Consider the following 14,138-nt stretch of genomic DNA (forward strand, 5'->3'; position numbering starts at 1 on the left):
AGCTGACCCTCATAGCCCCTTCAGGTCCTGGTTGGGGACAGAACCTGTTCACAGGTCAGAACCCCAATCAGACTCCTACAGCACTGCCTACAGGACTAGAATTAGCAAGTAGTAGCAGAAAAACTTCAGTAACAAAAGGAAAGACTATAGAAACTACGACAACCGGGTTGTCAGCTACTCCTGGCTTCAAAATAGTGGGGGATGAAGGCTGCACAGAATGCCAGCAGGCCTGGTTCAGCCTCCCTCATTAAGAGGTTAGGGAACCTAAGCCTCTGAAGCATCAGCTGCAGCCCAGCTACTCTAGGGCTTAACATACCCAGCTTATCCCCTGTTAATGATTAGCCAAGAGCACAAGGTTAGGGGATACTTAGTGGGAGTGTCCAATGACATGGCCAGAGACTGATCTGCTGCAGTCTGATTTCTGTAAACACCTCTCCCATTTGATTTGAAGAGTGTGGCTATTCCCCAAGCACTCTGAAGTGTCTCCCCCACCCCTTCCCAACTGTATTCATACCCCAAAACCCCAGGCTTGTTCCCAGCCTTACTGTAGTGTTCATGTGGTATCAACAGGATAAAGTTGCAGAAAAAAAGTGTTTTAATCCAATAATCTTGTTTCTCAATTTAAAAATATATATATATATATATTTTAAAAGGTTTAGAAAAAGCTTCCAATTAATCTGCAGCTAGTTTTACATATAGATTACAAGAAATGTACAACCCCCTTCCCACATGGTTCCAAACTGTGGGGGCCTGCCAGTTCTTCCCCCAATCAGACACATAATTGAATGTCAAGTGTATTTATTCTCAGCACAGCTTTGAAAGGCAAATCTCCCATTGGTACCACCTTCTTAGAGGGAGAGATAACCAGTATGCCAATGGAGACATGTGGTTACATTAGCTTTCAATATAGAAAGCCCTTAGTAAAAAAATATTTCATCTATAGAAAATGCCCTTCTGAAAAGCAACCAGGGCTCTGTTAAGGCCACACCCAGGTTTCCCATTTCTCTGCTGTAGCAAGACAGCCCAGAAACAACCCCCCTCAAGATGTTTTGGAGTCCCAGCAACAGCAATCAGCACCTGTGACTATTTTCCAGCAGGCTGCTGTATCAGGAAAGTGCTTAGAACAGCACAGGACTTCTCTAGAACATGCTACTCATTCAATGGGGCCCAGCTGGCACAGTGAAATTAAACTGTAGGTCCTCCTCCTCTGCCTAGGGAAAGCCTCCCTGGCTGCCACTCCCTCATCCCTTCAGACGGGTGCAGAACAGTAGGGTACTTTGAAACCAAACCCCAATCCATCCGACACCCTATTCCTACCAGGCTTCTGCCAAGAGGCTCCTTCTAATTCTTCTAAAAGTCTGTGGAGTACCAAGCACAAGGCTGGTGGCTGAAGGAAGGGCCCAGCTACTCCATCCCAGAGGGCAAGATGGGACAGAATACGCCCCTTTTCACAGCCCGAGGCACTGGGCGAACTGCTGCTATGGCAGAGATAAGGCAGCCTCCAACACACCCAACTCTTTGCATTGGATAACGCTGTTGTCTGGCATAACAGCCTTTGGCCAAGCTTGGGTATTTTCACCAGAGCTCCTCTTCGACTGTGCACAGCTCAGGGGCTTCTGCAGAAGATCCGTGGCAAGTCAGGATTTTTAGGAAGAGACGCAGAACACAACAGGATTTTTTTCAAAACTCTTCCTATTGCAACCAGGCGCAGATTTGCCACCTTCCTCCCAGGTGAGCAGTTCTGTCTGCCCCAGGCATGGTGTGCAGAGAAGCTGCGTCCAGTGCGCTCTGTTTTTTCAGACTCTGCCAGGAGTGGGAAGTGAAGTCAGGACCCAACATTCAGAAACCTGAAGGACACTAGGAAGAAGAAAAACAAAGCAGGTGGTTAGATCTCAGCCTCAAAAGGAGCCATGGACAGAAACAGATATGGTGGTAATTATCATTAAGCAGAGGCATCCAATTCCAGTAGGGGATGCACACACTGAGAAACCTCCGTAGGGGAAGAGATTTCACACCAATGCAGAGTGAAGTATACAGCAAGACCCTATCCACACTCAGAGCAAGATCAAGAGGAGGGAAGAGCAAAGGGAACAACACGGTCTCGAGTGAGTGCTCCCCAGAGGAGCTAAAGCAAGACTGCTTACCCTGAAGAGCTTTCCTTAAGGGAGTGCCCTGATAACACTAGAACTAGGAGAAGCAGCAAGACGAGAAAGTCACTCTTCCCTTTTGGGCAGCCACCAGAGTCAACTGCAAGAGAAACAGACTGGGGCTGAGCACGAGTCTCCTGGGCCCTGTATACCAGGAAGAGCCTTTCACCTGCACAGCCACTTTAAAAAGCTCTGTTTGAACATATCACAAATAGCAAATGCACATTTTGGATCACACTCAAGAAACCAATCTTACCAGAAAACCTTCCCAGGCACAGTCCCTCACCATAGCCACAGCATCAGCCTACAAGCAGCCAAAGGAGGAGGAACAGCTCCTTCCAATAACTCTTTGGAATAATTAACCAACAGCTAAGAGAAATCAGAATGAGAACTTCCACTTGAGAGATTGTGACCTGATTCAGAAGGCAGTGTCAAAACACCAGTGGAGCACACGGAGGATACACACTTGTAGCTTGGATGGCTTTATACCAGTGTGGCATCATCTAGCAACAGCACTGTGGAGACAATTTGTGGGGCGTGGGGGCGATGTTACTCATTTCTGTATAGGGAATGAAGCTACCAGAGTGAACAGCCCTGGGAAAAGCACAAAAGCAATTGAGGACATTCACCATGACAGCAGACTCTTCTTTGAAATACATGGGGCTGGGAGGGGGGAAGGGTGAGTGAGGAGGCCTGGCGAGGAAGAGAGACTGAGACAGAACCAAGAGTGGGCTGTGGTCAAGGGATGTAGGAGGTTCTGTGGGCAGTGAGGAATCTGTACAGAGTCTTACTTTACTATTTTGAATCATTCAACTAGCATGAAAAACTCCACCAGGAATTGATGGAGAAGGTTTTGGATTTCCCATTTGCCTAGGGATAGAAAGTAAATGCACAGAAAATGGGCAGCTCCTTTCCCATGAACGGCTCATAACGATATCACTGGGAATCAAGTATGCACGGAGAAAAAATAATCTGGAAACAAGGAGCCAAACAAGACTTTGCGTTGTTCAAATGGTACCCAGTTCCAGCCCCATGTGTCCAGCTCAGGATCATAGGCCCTCTAAAATGCTTAGACTAAGCACTGAGAGAGGGCATTGGCACTCTCACTGAAGGAGTGTCTGGATATGTGGACTCTCTACTCAGACCCTATGCCACCAGCACTCCCAGCTATCTCCGTGACACCACTGATTTCCTGAGGAAACTACAATGCATTGGTGACCTTCCAGAAAACACCATCCTAGCCACCATGGATGTAGAGGCTCTCTACACGAACATCCCACACACAGATGGAATATGAGCTGTCAGGAACACTATCCCTGATGATGCTACAGCACAACTGGCTGTGAGCTCTGTGCCTTTATCCTCACACACAACTATTTCAAATTTAATGACAATATATATCTCCAGATCAATGGCACAGCTATGGGCACCCGCATGGCCCCACAATATGCCAATATTTTTATGGCTGACCTGGAACAACGCTTCCTCAGCTCTCGTCCACTCATGCCCCTTCTCTACCTACGCTACATTGATGACATCTTTATCATCTGGACCCACGGGAAGGAGTCTCTGGAAAAATTCCACCACGATTTCAACAGCTTCCACCCCACCATCAACCTCAGCCTGGACCAATCTACACGCGAGGTCCACTTCCTAGACACCATGGTGCAAATAAGTGATGGTCGCATTACCACCACCCTATATCGAAAACCTACCGACCGCTATGCCTACCTTCATGCCTCCAGCTTCCATCCCGAGCACATCACACGATCCATTGTCTACAGCCAAGCACTGAGGTACAACCGCATCTGCTCTAACCCCTCAGACAGAGACCAACACCTACAAAATCTCCACCAAGCATTCTCAAAACTACAATACCCACACGAGAAAATAAGGAAACAGATCAACAGAGCCAGACGTGTACCCAGAAGCCTCCTACTGCAAGACAAACCCAAGAAAGAAACCAACAGGACTCCACTGGCCATCACATACAGTCCCCAGCTAAAACCTCTCCAACGCATCATCAGAGACCTACAACCCATTCTGGACAATGATCCCACACTTTCACAGGCCTTGGGTGGCAGGCCAGTCCTCGCCCACAGGCAACCTGCCAACCTGAAACATATTCTCACCAGTAACTGCACACCACACCACAGGAACCCTAGCTCAGGAACCAATCCATGCAACAAACCTCGATGCCAACTCTGCCCACATATCTACACCAGCGACACCATCACAGGACCTAACCAGATCAGCCACACTATCACCAGTTCATTCACCTGCACGTCCATCAATGTAATATATGCCATCATATGCCAGCAATGCCCCTCTGCTATGTACATCGGCCAAACTGGACAGTCTCTACGGAAAAGGATAAATGGACACAAATCAGATATTAGGAATGGCAATATACAAAAACCTGTAGGAGAACACTTCAACGTCCCTGGCCACACTACAGCAGACCTTAAGGTGGCCATCCTGCAGCAAAAAAACTTCAGGACCAGACTTCAAAGAGAAGCTGCTGAGCTTCAGTTCATCTGCAAATTTGACACCATCAGCTCAGGATTAAACAAAGACTGTGAATGGCTTGCCAACTACAGAACCAGTTTCTCCTCCCTTGGTTTTCACATCTCAGCTGCTAGAACAGGGCCTCATCCTCCCTGATTGAACTACCTCATTATCTCTAGCTTGCCTGCATATATATACCTGCCCCTGGAAATTTCCACTACATGCATCTGACGAAGTGGGTATTCACCCATGAAAGCTCATGCTCCAAAACGTCTGTTAGTCTATAAAGTGCCACAGGACTCTTTGCTGCTTTTACTGATAGAGGATTGATCTTCCATGTCTGTAGCGAACAGAACGACAGGCTCTTGCTCTAAGGAGCTGACAACACAGCCAGAGGGACAGGGTTCACATTCTCAGGGAAGGACAAGTATTCCTACCACATGTGCCAAAGGGAGCTGAAAGGGGGTTGAATATAAGCTTGTGGAAGTTATTTTTATTGTCAGACAGTGATTCAGCTTGGATGCAGAGAAGGCAGTGTTTTCTGAGCTCAGAATGCAGAAAGGGAGTTAATTTGAAGCCAGGAGTTCTATGAGACTTGGGCACATCACTTAACCTCTGCTCAGATTTCCCCATTTGTAAAGATGGCCTGATAATCCTGACCCCCTCCTAGGGTTCATAGGAGGGTTTGCTAAGCATTCTGAAGTGCCTGTGTCAGTTTGGGGGCCTCTCTTTGGAAATGGGGCCTTGCTGCCCTTTGAGAGCTTGTGTTTAATTTACTATCAGGAAGCAGTAAATTCAACTGCTATTTGACTCCCTTTACCTCCTGGAGGGAAACGCTTCCCAACATCCACATTCATCTAGGCTCTGTACAAGCCACACAGCATGATGATAGTGGTATTTGCTGAGTGCCAGTATACTCACTGTTTCACAAGCTGGGTCCTCAGACTGAGATGCTAACAGTCCAATCAGACAGAGCCCCCAGAAGTCCATTGGCAGGATGGTGCCAGCTTAAAGTGGTTGTTCATATTAGTGGTGCAGGCGGGTTTCAGTGACAGAGGTTGATATTCATGGGCTTCTGGGAAGGAACGTGTTTGCAGGAGGGATTTGAACAGAGAGAGTCAACACCTAACACGCTAGAGCAATAGTTATTTGTTAGCCAGGCATTTCCAAAGAGACGCTGACCCCACAAACCTGTGGGCTGAGGGACACCGAACCAAGACCACATCATAGTTGAATGCAAGGCGGGGAACCATGGCATTTCCATCCTAAAGGATTCATAACTGCCAGGGAAGGGAGGCTACAAATACAGGGTCCGAGCCTGCTCCCACTGACTTCAAAAACTACAGGTAGGGCCCACAAATGACGTCAATGAATAAAAGGGAAGCTGTGTTTTTAAGACTAAGATCTTCAGCCTTCTCACTGATACACTGAGTTATAGATTTCGGTGTTTTCACCTTCATATTTAAATACAGAGAAACACACAGTATTGTTTTGACCTTTACTAGTGTTCTCCATGCCCTTTTCTAGAAAGCCTTCTGCTATTTCTTGCCATCCTCCCTGCTCCCATTCCACTACCTTTACTAGGATCTCTACTCCCTTCAGCCATACTTCTCATGGTCCATTATCCCAACTGCATTGTTGCTCCCTTCTTGGGATCTCTCCCCCTCCACCCTCCTGTGCTGATCACTAGCCTCAGGCTATGGCTGAGATTGGAAAGTTTTACCAGGCGCAGCAGATACAAGCAAATGTAGTGTGCATACCTCTGGATTTCTGGACATTTGGAGAATCTTCTACAGTTCTTGACCAGACTCTCTGCCCTGTGCTGGTTGGCTTTTGCTTCAATATCCTCCAAACCTGCCTCTCTTACCTTTTTCCTCACCTGCCCCATCCTCAGCACAAACTTTCACTTCCTTTTTATTTCCATTTAGTTGCTCCACCTCCTAAGTAAACCCACCCCCAAAAGCCTGTGGACCTAGCATGCCATTTGTTTCCATCACATTGGACACTCTGCTTGTGGGCTGTACCCCAGCTCCCACCCTGTCAGTGTCCAGTCTATTCACACTGCTAGCTTCAGGACAGGGACTGTCTGCTCTTTTTCATACACTGCTCAACACACTAGGACCCCATTCCTCTTCGAGTGATTGCTCATATCCATTCCAGTTAGGTGTGCGTGCCGCGCGTGCACATTCGTCGGAAAACTTTTACCCTAGCAACTCGGTGGGCCGGCAGGTCGCCCCCTAGAGTGGCGCCATCATGGCGCTTGATATATATCCCTGCCGGCCCACCCGCTCCTCAGTTCCTTCTTACCGCCCGTGTCGGTCGTTGGAACAGTGGAGCGCGGCTTAGCTGACCTCCACTTCCCTAGCTACTCGTAGTTCTCGTATATAGTTATACAGTTATAATTCTTTTATATATATATATTTGTATAGTTATACGTTTTTTCTCTACTAACATAGTTAGATTGATAATTGTTAGCGGGGTTCAGGAAGTAGCCCCTTCCATGAACCCGGTGCCGGAGCCCATGCACGGCTCACCGGGTTTTAAAATGGGCTCGGCCTGCCAGAAGCCGATGCCGAAGGGAGATCCACACGACTCCTGTTTGAAGTGCCTCAGGGAATCACTTGACAGCTAAGTACCCCATTTGCAAGGCTTTTAAGCCGAGAACAAAAAGGAGCGGGACTTTCACTTACCCCTCCACCTTGGGCGCCGAGCGATGATCAAGCGGCTGGCAGAAGCGCCTCCTCGGCACCGGACTCCGCCGGTACTGCCAAGGCCTTTCGGCACCGGCCGTCGCCGGCACCGAAGTCGACTCGGCACCGCTCCCTTCCTCCGAGGTTGAGAGAGCCTACAATTCCTGCTGGTGCCTGACGGCTCCCCGGCATGCGCCGTGGTAGAGCCCCCTGCTCCTGCTGCTTCCGTGCCACCTGTATCGCAGCCAGAGAGCTCGCCTAAGTCGGATGGCCCGGCACCTACACCTGCAGAGGCACCGATGACATCGGCACCGTCGATTCCAGTCCCCCAGGGCCATTGAATCCGGTGCCTAACAGCTCCCCGGCACGCGCCGTGGTAGAGCTTACTGCTCCTGCTGCTTCCGTGCCGACTGCACCGCAGCCAGAGAGCTCGTCTAAGTCGGATCGCCCGGCACCGACACCTGCTGAGGCACCAACGACGTCGGCACCGTCGATCCCGGTCGCACAAGGGCCGTAGAATCCGGTGCCTGACGGCTCCCCGGCACGCGCCGTGGTTGAGCTACTGCTCCTGCTGCTTCCGTGCCATCGGCACCGCAGCCAGAGAGCTCGTCTAAGTCGGATCGCCTGGCACCAACACCTGCTGCGGCACCGACGACGTTGGCACCGTCGATCCCGGTCCCACAAGGGCCGTAGAATCCGGTGCCTGACGGCTCCCCGGCACGCGCCGTGGTTGAGCTTCTGCTCCTGCTGCTTCCGTGCCAACGGCACCACAGCCAGAGAGCTCGTCTCAGTCGGATCGCCCCGCACCGACACTTGCTGCGACACCGACGACGTCGGCACCGTCGATCCCGGTCCCATAAAGGCCGTAGAATCCGGTGCCTGACGGCTCCCCGGCACGCGCCGTGGTTGAGCTACTGCTCCTGCTGCTTCCGTGCCAACGGCGCCGCAGCCAGCTCGTCTAAGTCGGATTGCCCGGCACCGACACCTCTGAAGCACCGACAACGTCGGCACCGTCGATTCCAGTCCCACAAGGGCCGTGGAATCCGGTGCCTGACGGCTCCCCGGCGCGCGCCGTGGTTGAGCTTATTGCTCCTGCTGCTTCCGTGCCGACGGCACCGCAGCCACACAGCTCATCTAACTCGGATCGCCCGGCACCGACGCCCACCGAAGCTCTGACGACCTCGGTACCGTCGATCCCGGTCCCATGAGGGCCTTCGAATCCGGTGCCTGACAGCTCCCCAGTATGCACTGTGGTTGAGCCTGCTGTTCCCTCCATGCTGGAGGCATTACCAACGGCGAGGGATCTCATTGCCATGACAGAGTCGATGCTGCCTGACCCCGGCACCGCCGGTGCGGGTAATACAGTCTCTTCATGTGACCATCCTCTGTCAGCACAGCAGAGCGGCACCGTTCATGATCACGGTCCCGCAGACACTCCAGATCCTGTCGGCACGCCCGACACCACTTGCAGTCCCGGTGCTGTTTTCCTCATCGGTACTAGTCGCACTCGCTGCACCGGTCGGTATCCCATTCGCCGACCCGCTATTGGCACCGTTCCGACTCCCGGCACCGCGACAGGTACCTTGACTCCTGTAGCCTCTCCCCGAGCCTCGAGATCTCGGTCGACCTCCAGGCACCATTCTGGTTGCGGGTCTGGATCTCGTTCCAGGTACCGGTACGCATCCCGGTGCCGGTTCCCGGTGCCGAGTTGGGCAAGGTCCGATAGAGTCAGAGACTCTGCCTGTGCCTTCTTTTAGTACCTCCATGGCCATCCGGACGCGCATGCGTGTCATCCCACATGCGCAGATCTTATGCTCAGGACCACGATTCTGATATGATGGCCAGCGGGCGCCAGCCCCGAAACCGGCCAAGAGTTCGCTGCCGTCTTGAAGGACGGGGGAAAAGAAAAAGGTACCCAGAGCATCCCTCCAGGCCTCGTTCGATGCAGCAGACTCTGCAGCCAGGACTCTGGCCTTTGGTGTCGCCATGAGGTGCATCTCATGGCTCCAGGTTAAACCTCCGGCCGGAGCTGCAGTATGCCATTCAGGATTTACCCTTTGTGGTAAAGGCCTTTCGCGGCAAAGACAGCCCCAGGCTGCCAAGCCTAATGGACAATAGGGTCCTAATGCGCTCTCTCAGCATGCATTTGCCAGCGACCAAACGCAGGCCTTTCTGCCCCCACCCGCCATACTCTGTGCCTAGCCAGAGACAGGACTTTGGCAAACGGCGAGGCCAAGGCGGTCGCAGACGAACGTCAGGACCCCTAAAGAGCCCAGGTCAAGGTCCCTTGCAATTACCACTGGGACCAAAGACGAACCTTCCAAGGTGCGCCTGAGGGCGGTGTACCAGTCACAGACAGGGATCCCAATCCCGCTTTCTCCTGGCGTGGCCCTAGTTAATTTCAGATCGCTGGATCCTGCGCACGGTGGAGCATAGATACCACCTCTAATTTGTTCCAGCCCTGTCCCCGTTCAGGGACCCCTCTCACGAGCAATTCCTCGTACAAGAGGTGCAGACGCCGATGGACGAAAGGGGCAAGGGGTTTTACTCCCGTTATGCCCTAGTTCCCCACTCGAACGCAGGTCTCAGACCTTCCTAGTCCTGCACGGACTCAACCGGTTTAGGATAAGATTGAAGTTCTGCACGGTATCCCTGGGAACCATTATTCCATCCTTGCCTCCTGGGGGCTACTATGCCGCCCTGGATATGAAGGACGCGTACTTTCGCTACGCCATCTTCCCTCCGCACAGGAGATACCTCCGCTTTCTAGCTGACTGTCAGTACTTCTGGTTTACGGCCATAGTCGCCGCCTACCTTCGCTGATGTCGGATATGCGTTTTTTCCGTATCTGGACGATTCGCTTATCCGAGGAGACTCTGAGACACAAACCACTCAGCGCGTGGGCATCGTCACGGTCTTATTCACAGGTCAAGGCCTGATGATTACTATAGAGCAATCCACTCTGGTTCCCACGCAGAGGTTGGACTTCCTAGGAGCTATCTTGGTCTCCTACCTAGCCGGAGCCTGCTTATCACAACTGCGGTTTTAGGCGATGGCAACAATCATCTGAGGTCTGCAGGCTTTCCCAACGACCTCGACTCGTACTTGTCTCAGTCTCCTGGGTCCATGGTTGCCCGCAAGTTGGTAACCAAACACGCCAAGCTCCGCCTCCGTCCTTTCCAAGTCCGACTCACCTCGGCGTACCACCCGGACAGGGAGCCAATGGTCATGGTAGTCACCGTTCCCTCGAGCACCTTAGGCTCCCTAGAGTGGTGGCTAACTCCCTCCCTGGTGTGGGCAGGGAGGCGGTTTCCTCCGCCCCAGCCCTCACTGCCCCTGACGACGGACGCGTCATCTCTCTGCTCAAGTGCTCACGGTCACCTCTGAGCTTAAGGCCTTTGGTCTTCTCGGGAGCTGGCATTCCACATCAATGCCCCAAAAATGAGAGTAGTCCGCCTGGCGTACCAGGGGTTCCAGCGGCAGCTGCGAGGCCGTTGTATCTCGGTGTTTACAGCCAACACAGCGGCCATGTGCTTCATAAGTATCCAGGGAGGGACATGGCCCCCCCCCCCCCTTTTTTGTCAGGAGGCCATCCATTTCCGGGACTTTTGCATGGCCTACTCGATGGAGCTGGTGACGTCCTTTCTCCCAGGCGTTCGGAACGTCTTGGCGCTTGGACTCAGCAGGTCTTTCCTGTCTTACGAGTGATCACTCTGCCCCATGTGAGGCGTTCTGCTGTCCAGAAGCGGAGATGTTTCCTCACATAGACCTGTTCGCTCACCGAGAGAGCAGAAAATGCCAGATGTTCTGCTCCTTCCAAGGTCTCTCCTCAGGATCGGTCTTGGGCGCATTCCTGATGCCGTGGAAAGGCCAACTCCATTATGCCTTCCCACTGTTCCCACTGGTTCATTAGGTCCTGCTCAAACTCCGCAGGGGCAGAGCGCGCATCATCATGATCACTCCAGAATGGTCCAGGCAGCACTGATATACCACGTTGCTTGGCCTGTCAATAACAGACCCAATTACCCTGCCACCCCACCCAGACCTCATCACTCAGGGCAACAACAGGCTTCGTCACTCGGGCCTGCAGCCTCTTCGCCTCACGGTGTGGCCGCTGCGTAACTGAGCCGGGGTGACAGGAAGCCTTCCACCTGGTCAACGTACCGGGCCAGGTGGAAGCGTTTCTTCTACAGCTGCAATACGCTCGATCTTGCTCTTGCTGAGGTCTCGACCCCCTCTATTTGGCCTACCTCTGGCCTTCAGCGGCAGGTCCTGGCGGTATCATCGCTGAGGATACACTCAGCAACCATCTCTACCTTCCAGCCAGGCTAAGGTGGACGTTCCGTGTTCTCACGCTCTATGGGTTCGAGATCCCTCAAGGGCTTGGAGAGCTTGCACCCTCGGGTGCGCCGCCAGCCCCAACCTGGGACCTCAACCTAGTTTTAATCAGACTTATGTCTCCCCTAGTCGAGCCGTTCACGACTGGCCCTCTGATATACCCGTCTTGGAGGACAAACTTTCCTCGTAGCTGTTACATCGGCCAGACGGGTCTCCGAGCTCAGAGCTCTTACGAGGGTTCCGCCGTACACTAGGTTTCACAAAGACAAGGTGCAGTTATGACCGCACCCGGCTTTCCTCCCTAAGGTGGTTTCGGCCTTTCATGTTACCCACAGCTCAACGCAATGGGCACAACCATTGCACTCCTTGGACATCTGTGGAGTGCTCGCATTTATATTGCGATGCCAGAACCATTTCGTAAGGTGCCCCAGCTCTGTCACGGTAGCGGGCCAAAGGGAGGGCTTGCTTGTTTTCCTCTCAGAGGATCACATCTCGGGTGATGGCAGACTTCCGAACTTGTTATGATTTGGCTCATATTTTCCCCAAGCCACATCATCGTGCAGTTTACCAGGGCTCAGGCTTCATCTGCCGCCTTGCTGGCTCGTGTTCCTACCCACGAGATCTGTCGCGCAGCTCCATTGGTCCTCGGTCCATACCTTTGCTTCGCAGTATGCCCTGGTTCAACAGTCAAGAGATGCTGTAGCCTCTGACTCAGCAGTTTTCATTCTGCCACATTTCACTCCGACCCCACCGCCTACGTAAGGCTTGGGATTCACCTAACTGGAATGGATATGAGCAATCACTCGAAGAAGAAAAGACAGTTACTTACCTTTGTAACTGTTGTTCTTCGAGATGTGTTGCTCATATCCATTCCACACCCGCCCTCCTTCCCCACTGTCGGAGTAGCCGGCAAGAAGGAACTGAGGAGCGGGTGGGCCGGCAGGGGTATATATCAAGCGCCATGATGGCGCCACTCTAGGGGGCGACCTGCCGGCCCACCGAGTTGCTAGGGTAAAAGTTTTCCGACGAATGTGCACGCGCGGCGCGCACACCTAACTGGAATGGATATGAGCAACACATCTCGAAGAACAACAGTTACAAAGGTAAGTAACCGTCTTTTCTTGGTTGGCCCCTTAGAAACTATTATTGCCTAAGGATTGAAAGCAAATAACCAAGAGACACAGGAGGGGGAAGTACACATGCCCTTTGCTTCCCTCTTCTAACACCTGAACATGAAATTGCTGTTTTATTCCTAGGGGAATTCTGCAAATAATATTTTAAAATTTTGCAAAATTCTGCATATTTTATTTGTCAAAACACCACAATATAATCATGCCAGTTTCAATTATTTTGGAAATTTATTTCAAAATACCTGTCAGCAAGTATGTCTGTATTATTACAGACAAAAAAAAAAAAAAATCAGGAACTGCTTTTTGACAAATAGATTCCTTACTAGACAAATATAGAACTCTGAGTAATTCATTTAAAATACAATGCAGAAATGTATTTCCCACACCCCTCAGAAGCAATGCAAAGGCTTGGGGGAGTCAGGGCTAACAGAAGTTGGAGGAGCTGAGGGAGAGGGAAGGAGCCTGGGAGTGAATCTGGAGAGTTATTGGGTGTGGATGGGAGATGTATGAAACAGGTGTTTTCTTGGGAGGGAGAGGATTGTTAGGGAGTTTGGGAGCCTCCCCCATGCAGACCCTGACTGCCTACTAGCCTCTCCTATTCAGTCTGGCAAATCTGTCCCTGTCCCCATGTGTTCCTGCAGCCCCGCTTTCCTCTCCCCATGTGTCCCTGTTTCTCAGTACAATAAATGTAATATTGCTGTCAAACTGAATGCTCCTTAGTTTTTCAATGCAGACAATATGCAGGGATCACAGATGGGCCCCAGAACCCCGAACATATGCCTCAGGAAAGGGAGTTAATTCTACTGAAGTACCCGCAGCTAGCATTACATCAGTGTGTCCATGGGTCTACGCATCACAGGCCCAGACGATAACTATCCAAGTCTCTCCAGATCACTGTGCAGTGTGGCATGGTTTGCTGCCCAATTTTTTTTTGCAGATTTTACTATTGTTGAATGCACAACTTACTCTAGACCCTTCAGAAAGCTCATATGATCCTACTGCTGACCTCAGAGGTTTCCCACTTGGTAACACTACTGTTTGCCAGACTAAATCCAATCCATGCTCAAGTATTTTTATTTAATTGAGTTTTTTTTATTTCTTGTGCAATTATGTCTCACTGAAATTCAAGTCTACAATATGCATAGCAATCCCATGATTTTACTGCCAAGGCTGTAAATCAAAGTGCTATAAACTAAGGTTTATTCCATCCCTCTAGATCAGGGTGTAATTCTTTGGCAAAAGAAGAATGCTATTTTTACCTCTGGCCCTTGCATGCAGTTATGACAATATTCTCTCCTCAATCCTCAGCCAAACTGATGTCAGCG

General features: G+C 51.3%; 1 protein-coding gene across 2 annotated transcripts in view; it reads right to left on the reverse strand.

Annotated features, from left to right (window-relative positions):
- Positions 1-577: 577 nt before the first annotated feature.
- Positions 578-14,138, reverse strand: part of FOXO4 (forkhead box O4) — a 30,976-nt gene continuing 17,415 nt past the window's right edge. For both annotated transcript variants that reach the window (XM_050964940.1, XM_050964941.1), the window contains exon 3: positions 578-1,857. The gene's annotated coding sequence lies outside the window, so the exon portion shown is untranslated. The remainder of the gene's footprint in view (positions 1,858-14,138) is intronic.

This window comes from Gopherus flavomarginatus, chromosome 8, assembly GCF_025201925.1.
Source record: "Gopherus flavomarginatus isolate rGopFla2 chromosome 8, rGopFla2.mat.asm, whole genome shotgun sequence".
Lineage (NCBI taxonomy): Eukaryota > Metazoa > Chordata > Testudines > Testudinidae > Gopherus > Gopherus flavomarginatus.